We start from the raw sequence: 12,432 nt of genomic DNA on the forward strand, positions 1-12,432 counted from the left end.
CTTGTAGTGTATTTTTCATTTCAGTTATTGTATTGTTCATCTCTGTTTGTTCTTTAATTCTTCTAGGTCTTTGTTAAACATTTCTTGCATCTTCTCGATCTTTGCCTCCATTGTTTTTCCGAGGTCCTGGATCATCTTCGCTATCATTATTCTGAATTCTTTTTCTGGAAGGTTGCCTATCTCCACTTCATTTAATTGTTTTTCTGGGGTTTTATCTTGTTCCTTCAACTGGGACATAGCCCTCTGCCTTTTCATTTTGTCTATCTTTTTGTGAATGTGTTTTTCGTTCCACAGGCTCCAGGACTGTAGTTGTTCTTGCTTCTGCTGTCTGCTCTCTGGTGGATGAGGCTATTTAACAGGCCTGTGCAAGCTTCCTGATGGGAGGGACTGTGTGTGTGTCTTTTTTTCCCTTATTCATTCACTCACTCTTTAAGTCAATTGGTCAATCAGATACAGTCTCCAGAAAACACCTATTAAATATCTATCATGTAACATTACCATGCTAGATATCAAGGATACCAAGATAAGCCTGATCCTTACCCTCAGAAATTAGAGTTTACTGTGGCAGAGAGTGGATTGTGATAAGTGCTAAGACAGTGGAAACAGAGGCACCTACTATACTTAGAAAAGGCTTCCTGGAATAGGCAATGTACAAGGAGATCTTCAAGCTGAGGAAGAATTATCTTAGGAAAAAAGAAAAGAATGGTCTAGCGAAATAAAACAATGTGTATTAGCAGAGGAGAGTGAGAACCAGTCATAAAGCAACTTGGAGATCTGGTAAGAGATGAGGAAGGGGAGGTAAAGAGAGGATAGCTCATGGAGGGCCTTGTAAGTTAGGTTGAAGAATTTGGAATTTATCTGGAGTACACTAGGCAAATCAAATTATTCCCCAGTTTCTCTTCTGTATCTGACCTGAATGGTCCATTTCTTGGGTCATAATTTGGCATAAAGTCTTCTGTGAGTTTTCTCAGTGTACAGTCATGCTTCTGTTGTCATCACTGCCATTACTAAGTATTTTGGACTATATATTCTGCACATTTAAACATTTATTTCCTGCTGTGTACAGTTTTCCTTTGTGATCTATATATGAAATAGTCTAGTATTTCAAGGTCCCTTGTAAAATATTTTCTGTTAATTTCTTTACTTGAGTTCTTACGCCTCAGTTTTTTTTGAATAATAAATTATCTGTGATTGTAAAAAAAAAAAAAGTCTAGTATCATGGCAGATACTGTTTGCACATTGACCATGGGGCTATCTGAAACTTAAATTAATGCTATTACTTGATGCTTCTGGACTATTCCATCTATGGGTCTCTTTTCTCGGCAGCCCAGGAAGATCCATTTCTCTTTTCTCCAAGGTAACTTGATGCTGCCCTAGTAAAATGCAATGGGGACTCTAACCCTCCAGGAAACAACACTGTCTGACACCCACACCCACACACACTCATGTACATGTACTTAAAAGCCTCCAATTTCCTCTGACCCTGAAGATAAGTTCCATATTATTTTATGAGGTGTAAGAAGCACTAAGACGACCTTACAAGTACTGGCCATATCTTCACTTGACCGTTAGTAACCACTTTGTCTGGGTGAGGTGAGATGGGGCAGGGAGAATACAAAGAGGCTCAAGTGTGCTCCAGACAGAGGTTACAGCATGGCCAGAGATGAAGATGAGAAAGGCATATGTCTATCTGAACCTCTGAAAAAATTATAGCCATTTTCATAAGCTTTTTCCTCTGCTTGGAACACTCTTGTGCCTTGTTTCTTGCTCAACCCCTATTATTGCATTTCCATGCTTAAAAATTATGTCCTTCAAGCAGCCTTCTCTGGCTTACCTCCTTCTCCCACTTTTTTCAAGAATGATCATGTACTCCCATACTCCCACAGCACTTTTCTTGTAATTGATTATTTAAGTTTTTTTCCTTACTAAACTATAAATTTGATGATAACAGAATCTTGCTCCTGTTATATTCCAATTAGCCAACAGAATGCTTGGCATATACCTGATGCCTAATAAATACATGTTGAATGAATGAATGGAAATAACCATTTGTTTAGTACCAATTATGAATTAGGCACTGCACCAAGTGCTTTATATGCATTATCTCACTTAAGCTCACTAGTATTATTCCCATTTTACACACGAGGAAACTGAGTCTTAGAATAAGAGACTTGCTCCAAATCACACAGCTAATAAGTGATAGAGCAAGGACTGAAAGCAAGGACTGTCTGATTCTGGAGCCTGAACTCCTAACCTCTCTATTATAACAATTTCTCCCTGGTTCTCCTTATTATATTTACTCATTTGTTTTTGTTGAACTGGGATTTACAACTTGTTTGGCCTATATCAAAGGTTATTCTAGTGAGTGGAAAAAAATCATAGTTTTTAAATGTCCTTAAGTTTCTCCATTTCTCTCTCCTCTTGGATAAATGTTAGCTACACATGTTCATTATCAATGTTTCCACTTGTATTTTGACCTGATGTATTTTCAAAGTGTACACCTCAAATTTTGTTAATTTGCCCCTACTGTATGGTTAGACATCTTGGTTCTTTTTCTTAATAAGAGGGGAGGTTACAGATAAGTTTAAAGTAGAGTTAAAATAGTTATGATCTTTTATTCTTAATAAATCTGTCTTGATTGCATGCCAATGGTATTACTGTTATTAAAAAAATTTTTTTTTAACCTACGTTCCATTTCTAAAGAGAAATTTGAAGTGGGTTGTGTTTTTTCCTTGGGACGCTTTCTGAGTGTTATCTTTCTAACCTAAGCTGATTAAGTGTAGTTTTGAGAGACAGAGGAAGAATACTGCCTACAATTCCCAAATGTCTTAGATCTAGATCTTGCACAAAAACCTTGATCAAATTACCAAAAGTAAAATTGCAGCAGTTCAGTTAAACATTCACAGGATTATTTATTTTGAATTGATTTAAATGTATATTGCAATAAATCACTTAAATGTTATTTTCTAATATTATTTGTGGAGAAACAAGTCAACTTTGGGGTTACCATAACAATCACAAAAAAATCTGATTACCATTCAGTTATATACAACATAACTAAATCCCTAGGATAGATTTAATTTAGTTTTTACAGTAAAAGTCTTTGCTTTGCTCTATGTAGTTATTTTGTCTTTCATATTTAAGAATTTTGTTACATATCTTAATTACAACTTAATTATAATAGTTTGGTCTTTTTAATTACCACAATGCATTTACAGTGTTGAGATTCAAATTTATTTTCCTTCTATAGAGTCTTATAGAGTGCTACTACATGCAGCATTGTCAAAATCAACGGGCATTGCACATGAGGTAAGTAACAAAGGGGTACACAGGGCAAAAGTCAGTCACTTTTCTATTACTGCTTATCTAATCCTGAAAAGAATAAATGTTCATGTTTAAGGAAATTGTGTGTTTTTTTAAGTTACATTTTTAATTCAAATATTGATTGTGGTCTAAGTGTCATTCAAAACAGTGTTGTTCAAAGACAAAATATTTAGTTCACTTCCTAAAGCATTTGATCCCAGGGAGACAAATTATAAATTACAAAGGAGGCGTCTACTTAACTGAGCTTCTGCCTCCTCTGTACTTGTTTATACCAGGTGACTCTTGCTTGTTTTCAATGTTTTCCCATCACAGAGAACATACATGGGAAAAGCATGGTCTTGATGATGTCAAGGAGAATGTTTTTGAGGAAAGGGGTGAGGAATACCTTTAAAATGACTGATCTTCTTTCTAAGGGTAGTAGGTTAAGAACTTTATTAAGCAGACTGGATGTTCTGGGTCTAGAATAGCCATTGAGTGTACTCCAATTTGGAAAATTACTATCAGTTATGACAGTGAATGAATTAAGGGGTATTGGGCACTATTTGGCCATATTAAAATTGTATTTTTTTTGGGGGGGCGCTAATGCACTCAACTTTTCTTGAGTCTTATGAAGTCCAGAATGGGGTTTGAGATGTTGATGTTTGGGGGTTTTGTTTGGTTGGTTGTTTAGGTTTTGTTCTTGTTTGTTTGTTGGTTGGTTGGTTGTTTGCAAGGGGAGAGGGTGAAATTTCCTTATAGCTCTCTAATATGGACCTGACAAGAGAATTAGCAAAGGCTAAGAATGATTGAAGAATTAAGTGCCTGTCTACACGACAGGTAAAACTGGAATACAGAATCTAGGAGAAAGGGCTTCCTGAACTTGAGTCAAGGTGGGATTCAGTATTAAAGTTCCATAAAATATAAACATCGTAGAAAAAAGAGACAGTGTGTCATTAGCAAACTGAAAGCCACCTCTTTGAAGGCCTTTTGTTACAGATGTCAGATTCAGGAGCTAATGGTTATGGTAAGGACCAGAATAGGAGGCTCAAAACCCCCGAACTTTATAAGCATAAATCAGATACACTTCTGTTTTTGAAATCCATCCAATAGCTCTCAACTGCATTTAGAGTAAAATCTAAATTCCTTTCTGTAGTCTATAAGGTCCTTCATGATCTAGCTCTTCCTGTCTCTAATACAGCAACTCTCAACCTTTAAACATGCTCCAACATCACCTGTTAACTTTCTAACTCCCATACCTATCAAGCTTGTTCCATCCACAGAGACCCTGAAAGTGTTCCGTCTGTCCCTCTCTCTAAAGTTCTCTTCCCCCAGATACTCCCATTGGCAGTTCCTTCCTATAGATCAGGTCTTAGTTTAAATATCGCCTCCTACGGGAATTTGCTCACTTGCCCTTTACTTTGTTTTATTTTTATCATAGCCAACACCCTTATCTCAAATATAGTTATATGTTGTGTTATAGTGTGCTAAGTTATTATTTTCTATATCTGATTACTAGAACATATACATCATGCAATCTAACAAAAGGTGTCTGTCTTCTTGGCCTCTGTATCCATGTATGCCTGACATATAGTTGATATTCAATAGCTCTTTGCTGAAAGGGCTACCTGAACAAATGAGCATACATTGAACTAGTCATGTCTCCAAGCAGAATAACAGAGGAGTTTTGGAGCAGGTGAAGGTCCAGGAAGTCACTCAACATCTGGAAGGTTTGGCAGAAGTCTGTCAGGGCACAATCATGACTGGGAGGCTCAATCTTTCATAAATAGAAATTCATGAAACTGGACAATTCTGGAATCCAGCTCCAGGAGCAAAACTCCAAGCCCTAAGAGGCTCCCAAATTATTCCTAAATAGCATAGGTACTTCAGTTAATAAAATACTCCTTAGGTAAATGCATTTGGATATTGCATTAGCTCTTTTAGAATAGTAAGCTTCAGTCTTCATAGCTTTAGATTGCTCTTGCCCATAACTTGGCTCATTTAATGCTTGTAATAACTCTTTTAGGATAGTAACCTTTTGTCCTATTACTGCAGATTCCTTTTAATAAATTCTATTGGCTGTAACATAGCACATTTAGAATTTATATTAACTCTTTGAGTTCAACAGTTAAATATCATTAAATGCACTGAAGCAGGATTATTCTTTCTTGATTTAGAGAGGATCTTAAACATTTTCTGAAAAATAAGTGTATTAATCAGGTAGTGCCCCCTACAATTTATAGACATGATCTATGAAAATATAACTTTCGGTTATCCTTTTGGGAAAGATATAAAACGTTTATTTAAAAAATAGATTATGGGATGTGAAGGCAAATTTGTACTTTAATGGGAAACAAATGGAACAAAGCAGAGTCTGGATTGAAACAGAGCAGATCAGTTGTTCTCAGGCTTTTACATTCTGCAAGTCTCTCTTAAATGGCACAATCCCTGTACACACATGTACACAAACACAGACAACATGCCACTAATTTGGTCATTCATTCAACTAACTTGTATTAAGAAGTGTTTGCTGTGTGTGGGAACTGTGTAAGGTATGGGAACACTGAGGCTAAACTAACATTATAATACATATTCCTGCAGGGGCTCACAGTCTTCCAGGGGAGAAGGGTTGATAAAGGTAATTACAGTAGTGTATGCTGTAACAAATATATGAATAGGGCAGAGAAAAGCAAGGGCTCATCTGCTTAATGGGATCAGGGAATGCATCCAGGAGATGAAGAGATTTGTACTAAATCCTAAAGAGAGAGTTGGAAGCGTTGCCAAGGTGAAGAAGGCACTGCAGCCAGAAGGAAGATTTGTGGAAGCTGAAGGACTAGGATTTTCTAGGGAACTGTGAGAAGCCAGGTATGAATAGAGCCAGGTGTGTGCATGTAGGAAAAGGCAGTATATACAAAGTGTAGAAGAACTATTTGGCAACACTGTTGGCAGTTTGGTAAGGGGCTATAATTCTTTCCTGTACAAGATTTTAGTAGCCTTGGTCTTTGCCCATGTTAATAAGTAAACTCCAGTCACTACGACAAATCAAAAGTATTCTTACTTTTGGCAGCCAGCCTCCAAGATGGTCCCCAATCATCCAGACTCTTCCTATTCACACCCTTGTGTAGTCTCCTCCCACACTGTACTGAAGTTTGTCTGTGTGACCAGTAGCATAAAGGAGAAGTGACAAATTGCCCTTCTGGGATGAGATTGGGTTATAAAAGATTGTGGAGTCTGTCTTGGTCTCTCTCTCTCTCTCTCTCTCTCTCTCTCTCTCACACACACACACACACACACACACACACATATCACATCACTTAATCAATCTATCACTCAATCACTCATCTTGCTCAGGGGAAAGCCAGCTGCCATGTCCTCTGAACAGCCCCTTGAACTGAAGCTTCCTGCCAACAGCCATGTAAGTGAGCATGAACTCGATACCCCTGCCCATTGACATGATCATAGTTGTGACCAACAGACCACCTGGCTACCACTTGATTAGAGCCAGAACCACTCAGCTAACTAACTCATCCTGATTCCAGATCCAGAGAAACTCATATGAGATAATAAATATCTGTTGTTTTAAGCTGCTCAGTTAGGGAATAATTTATTAGACAGCAATAGATAATAGTACACTAGTCATTTCCAAATGCCCTCTAGGGGAGCAGAATAGATCCCAAGTGAAACCAGCAGGTCTATGCTAAAGACTTTGGGCTTTGGATTTCTCACCATAGGCAGATGGGAAGCCACTGACGGATTTTAGGCAAGATGGTGATACAATTGATTTATGTTTTAGAATGATTACTTTTGCCTTAATCCTAGGGCCTTCCATTCCATTTTTGGGCCCTCCACTATTGCTTTTTCATCTGCCTCTAAAGGGCCTAACGAACTATGTGGCACTTGCTGATGTGTTTTCTTCCTGACTAGACTGTGAGCTACTTAGGAACAGAGATGGATTTATTAGTACCTCTTAGTCATTTATAAACAATTCTTTGTGTTCCTAGAATCCTGCTGAGCATGGGGAGGGAGAGGCACTCAGTAAACCCCTGTGAATTAATTGAGTGATAGGAGATAGTTGAACCTGCAGAAAGGGAGTTGGGCTAGCAGGGTACTAGATTAGCTCGCTGAAGGAGTGACGAAGGAATGGACTTTAGAAATGTCAAAGGAGAAGAAAGCAGAAATTAGTCATTTCACACACACATACATTTTTAGTTAGTTTTGCAGGTGCAATCGTCTATCAAAAAACCTAAATCTTTGTACTGTCTCCTGGGGTTGTCACAGCAGAGATGAAAGGAGGAGATTCCCAGCAATATTACTTGAAGTTCATAGGTATGAAACAATGTTACTAAAAAAATGATAAAAAATAAAAATACCAATAACAGTTTTCTTACTCTTTCAAAACTGATAAGTTGGTTTATACTAGGCTAATAAAAGTTTCAGTGGGAGGAGGCAATATAATGTTATAGAGAAACTCTATATCCATATACAGTTATAAGTATATAGATATAAAGAGGCAAACTTTATATTCACACCAAGTTATAAGAGTATCTGGATTAAGCAAAAAAAAGCAAGTGTAAGCAAATAACAAAGAGAAGTCCATTGAAATCCTTTTTATACACAAAATATCTCCACTGGGAATTCTGAACACACTCTAGAGCTCTAAATATTCAGGTGTTCAATTCTAAAAACAGGTAGGGATTTGTATTAACAGGTAAAACAGAAAAGTATCACAAGAGTCATCTGAAGTCTCATCATTCAGAATGATGGTTAGAAAAAGTGTCCAAATACTTTATAATTTCCTTATGCATGTAAATGAGATATCCATTTTCACGATCTACTTAAAGTAAGCAATTTCTTTGCCTCCATATTTTCTTCAATTTTAAAATAGCTTCATTTGAAAGACTTGCGTTGTCTTTAAAACCCCCAAATGATTACCCACTTCCTTGTTACATAAGAGCAGCTCTTGTTTTGGTTAACTGGACTTGTTTTTCATTTTCTAGTTTAACTTTATATCTTCTTAACACACACACACACACACACACACACACACACACACACATTGGTAACCCAAAGTAATGTTAGGTAATCAACTACACTTTATGAACAATTTTATTATAAAGGATATTTTTCCTTTTCATCATTTGTTCCCTGAAAATGAGATCATTTCTTATATATTTAAAGTATTATTACAAAAAATTGAGTAACAAGCAGTGGCTTTGGTTTAAGAATATAAAACAGAAACAGAATACTTTCTTAGGAATTATCTGTGAAGAAGAATTAAAATGATCTCTCAAGGATTTCGGTGATCTGATTAAAATATTAGCCATTTTTACTGGATTTTCCATCACAACTGCAATGATGAGATTTTCCCCCCCTCAAATGTAAATTGCTATACAGATAAAAACAAAAAACAAAAAAATGAAAAAAAAAACCCTAAGAACTCGAAAAAAATGATTGGAAATATTTGCCTAGGTCGTTCCTTTTCCAGTTTTTCTCAAATAAAAACAACTACATTTTTATTACCTTTTACTAATTAACACTAAATTTTAGGATCTTTTTAAGAAATAAAAATAAGACTGGTGGAAGAATCCCATACCTTAAATTTGGTTGCTAGAATGAACTGAAGTTGTAGAGTTCTTCCCATCCACTGGAATGTTATTTGTTTTAAAACAATTCTTTCATCTGCCTTTTTCTCCTTGCCTTTATTGCAATTACTATGTGGGCAAAAAGAAGAAAGTTTCAAAATAGGAGTCTATAATTACATTACTATGAGTCATTTCACTTTAGAAGTTTTAAAAATATTTACTAAGCCATGAAAGTCAGCATATTTTCCAGAAATTCTTTGCTAAATCAGAATAAATCTGCAGTGTTTCTGCAGGCTCAAATTTCAGCTCAGCATGTACCTGCTGCAGAGATAAAGTAATTTTTGCAAATGATTCCATGTGTACTTGCCAAGTTTTCATAATATCCAGGAAATTCAATATATAACATTTTTGCTTTTGTCATAAGTAAAAATCTTAGTAGTTCTAATACTTACCCAAAGTTAGACATTTAACTCTTAAGAAATTTATGCAAAAATTTGAATTGTGTGGTCAGCAGAATACATGACCAGGGTAGTCTACACTTACTTTTAAATTGTGTACTCTTTAATCCCTTTTACTCTCTCTGCTAAAAAAGTTTGTCTGTACTAAGAATGACTGATCCTAGGCAGAAATTGTAATCCTAAGAAAAATTAAGTTGTAGGATTCCTGTATCTTTTTTCTCTTTTAATTCTAATTCCACTCTGCTCTTCTAATTTTCAGCAACTTTTTCTTAGGCATTAAGTATTCCAACTCCAATTTCCTCCCTTCTGCTCATTCCTTCTTGAGCAGTCTTTCACACTTTTTGATACTCTTCACTCTTTTCTTCATTATTATGCTTTTTCCATTTACTAGAAAGTTTCTCTCAGATAATCTGATCAATTAATCTTTGTTTAAGATTTCTTTAAAATGTCATCTTGAATAGCACATTAAATATACCATTTATTGCCATACAATGAAATAAATATTGTACTTATAAAAAGCTGGAATTTTAGAGGGCTTGAACACTGAAAAGATTGCAACTACCTTGTCTCCAAATTAGTCAAAAATCTAATTTTATTTTTTGAAGCAGTATGGAATGTATATGCATGTTTCAATCAAAATAATTTCTTGCAAAAATTTCTAAATGTAAAATTTTAAGGGTGTTAATGAAGCTGGAGGTTTGGGGGTTGATTTTTTGGAGTGGCTGTTTGTTCACAGGCTTTAAATTACCTTCGTTTGCTACTGCTTTGGTGCTCAGCAATTTACACATATTTAAATCTTGCAACAATCCTGTGAGGTAAGGATTATCAGCCTCAAAATACAGATACTGAAATTACAGTGTAGGGAAATTAGCTCATTTTCCTAGTTTTCCCACCTAATTATGGGCAGTACTAGGATTCAAACCGAGTCTCAATGGCTAACGATTTTAAGCTTTTCACGTGCTTAGCGATAGTCAACAGGTTTTTAGTGTCAAAGGTGAATGGTCTCAAACTCAGGTCCTGGCCTGCATTTGACGCTAGTTTGCAGCTCTCTATCTGGCTCAAGTTTCTAGTCTTACTGCCCACTCCTGTTCTGCCTCTCCACCACACTCCTCCTGTGCTGTACTGTATGCTCTTCCCTTGGCTTGAAATGGAACTTACATTCACAATCTGTTTCGTAAAATTACTTAAAACATGACAATGTACTGCAGGGTCCAGAGAAAATGGTTCCACCCAGCAGTGTTGCTGGGGGGGGGGGCTCTAATTTCATCTCACACAATCTTTTAATTAGTTTTTAAGCCCTTAACCTTCATTCTGAACCTCCAGGGGAATCCAGGGCCTCCAAATCCTGAGGCATTTCAGGTGTGTGATGAGGAAATCCATTTTCTCCATTCACCTCCCCCTGCCCCCACCCCAGTCACATACCATGAATTCATTTTCTTTCCATTCTTTCACTTGTCTTCTTGTCCTCTCCTGTTCTCTTTGTTCTTCTGGGTGTTTACCATCACCACCACCGCCACCACCACCGTACTTTCTTTTTCAGTGAGGTTCCTAGAAGAAGAGGAATGGATGTGGGTATTCACCTTGTCATATTTTATTGGAAGTCTAAAATCTTTCTTCTTTTTAATAATCATCCTGGTGTGAAATTATGGACTTTGGAGTCAGATTCTCCACCTTTTTCAAGTCGGGGCACAGAGAGCAAATGGTCTTTGTATAGTATGCCGGGGTGGGTGACAGGACTAACCTGAGGAGCCTGTGCACCTTGAATTACTGGTGTGCCAGGATATCCATCACACAGCCTCAAGGTGGTAAACACTGGGATTATACTTCCCGCTTCTTAGTACTTGGGAAATACAAGAGCTAACATATTTGAAAGTGCCAGCACAATGTGGATACACAGTAAGAGCCAGTAGAGATCTGCTTGCTTCCTTCATATCCCCACCCCCCAAAAGTCACAACTTACACAATGCAGGGGCTCACACATCTGTTAAGCAAACGACTAAGATGGATGGACATCACTGTAACACAATAGGGGATGATTTGGGGTCAGAGGATCTTGTAGACCAGACAGCAGCATTAGACGGCTGGGCAGAGGAAAGGAGGAGGACAGGAGGTTATCTGGCTTCCTAACTCTCTCTGCATCCAAATAGTGACAAGTGCCTTTTGCTACTGGAAATCATTTGCTGTGAGGCCTTTGGTAGAGAGTAGGCTGCAGGTGTTAGGGAAAAGTCTAGTGCCTTCTTAGTTGAAAGGGAATAGCTGAGGTGATTACTTAAAGAAATGTTCTTTGTTTTGCATTAGATTTATCTCTGTTCTGTTTAACCTTTATCTTCACATTATTCTTTTCCTGCAGAAAAAAAAAATCTGTTTACAATCTTCCTAGGGTCGGGGCATTCATTATTTCCCACTTCAGATTTGGGAATACACATCTTTACATTTAAAACTGCAAACACCGTCACACCAAACAGCGTATATTAGGCGTAACAAAGGCAAACGAGAGCGCATCTAAAATTCACTAACGGGTAGAAAAACCAGTGAAGGAATCTGAAGAATGTTAAACCCAGACAGTAATCTATACCGCCTTTCTCTTTTAATTTTCCTCAGCTTCCTCTTTTTCTCTTTTGATTCGTCTTGACTTTGCTCTTCCTTTGGGCTTAAATTTTTTTTGGGGGGGAGCGTGGGGTCTCATCCAAAAAAAAAGGGCAAAGAAACTCCAAAGAGGCAAATGGGCAGAGAGGAAAAGCAACAAGTCACTCCGCTTTCTGCCTAGATCCTGCGGGGAGTCCAGTCGGCAAGTGAACCCCCATTCCAGCGGCGTAACCTTCCCCAGCGCCAGTCACCCCCCAGAGCACTTCCCAACTCGGTCGGGCAACCTCCCTCCACTCCTCCTCTCTCAGCTGTCGGGAAATCCTGGAGCAGCCCTTGCACAGGAGCCACTTGTTTTCTAAATAGCCGAGGATGGAGCTTTGTTTTAAAGAGAAAGAGAAAACTCGGCACTTCGGGGGTGGGGCCGCAGAGCGCAGCTTGGCGGATTTCCGCTGCGGGCCGAGGCGCGGCCGCTCCACCGGCTGGCTCTCCAGAGACCAACCCTGCGA

At 37.7% G+C, this 12,432-nt stretch overlaps 1 protein-coding gene across 2 annotated transcripts in view; it reads right to left on the minus strand.

Annotated features, from left to right (window-relative positions):
- LIN7A (lin-7 homolog A, crumbs cell polarity complex component) overlaps positions 1-9,006 on the minus strand; it is a 240,927-nt gene extending 231,921 nt beyond the window's left edge. The window contains exon 1 of one of the 2 annotated variants that reach the window (XM_082636676.1): positions 8,894-9,006. The gene's annotated coding sequence lies outside the window, so the exon portion shown is untranslated. Of the gene's footprint in view, positions 1-6,358; positions 6,423-8,893 lie in introns of those variants that run through there. The other variant, XM_082636677.1, reaches the window with a different exon arrangement.
- Between the last annotated feature and the right edge of the window lie 3,426 nt (positions 9,007-12,432).

This window comes from Mesoplodon mirus, assembly GCF_964341445.2.
Source record: "Mesoplodon mirus genome assembly, chromosome: 11".
NCBI classification, from domain to species: Eukaryota; Metazoa; Chordata; class Mammalia; order Artiodactyla; family Ziphiidae; genus Mesoplodon; species Mesoplodon mirus.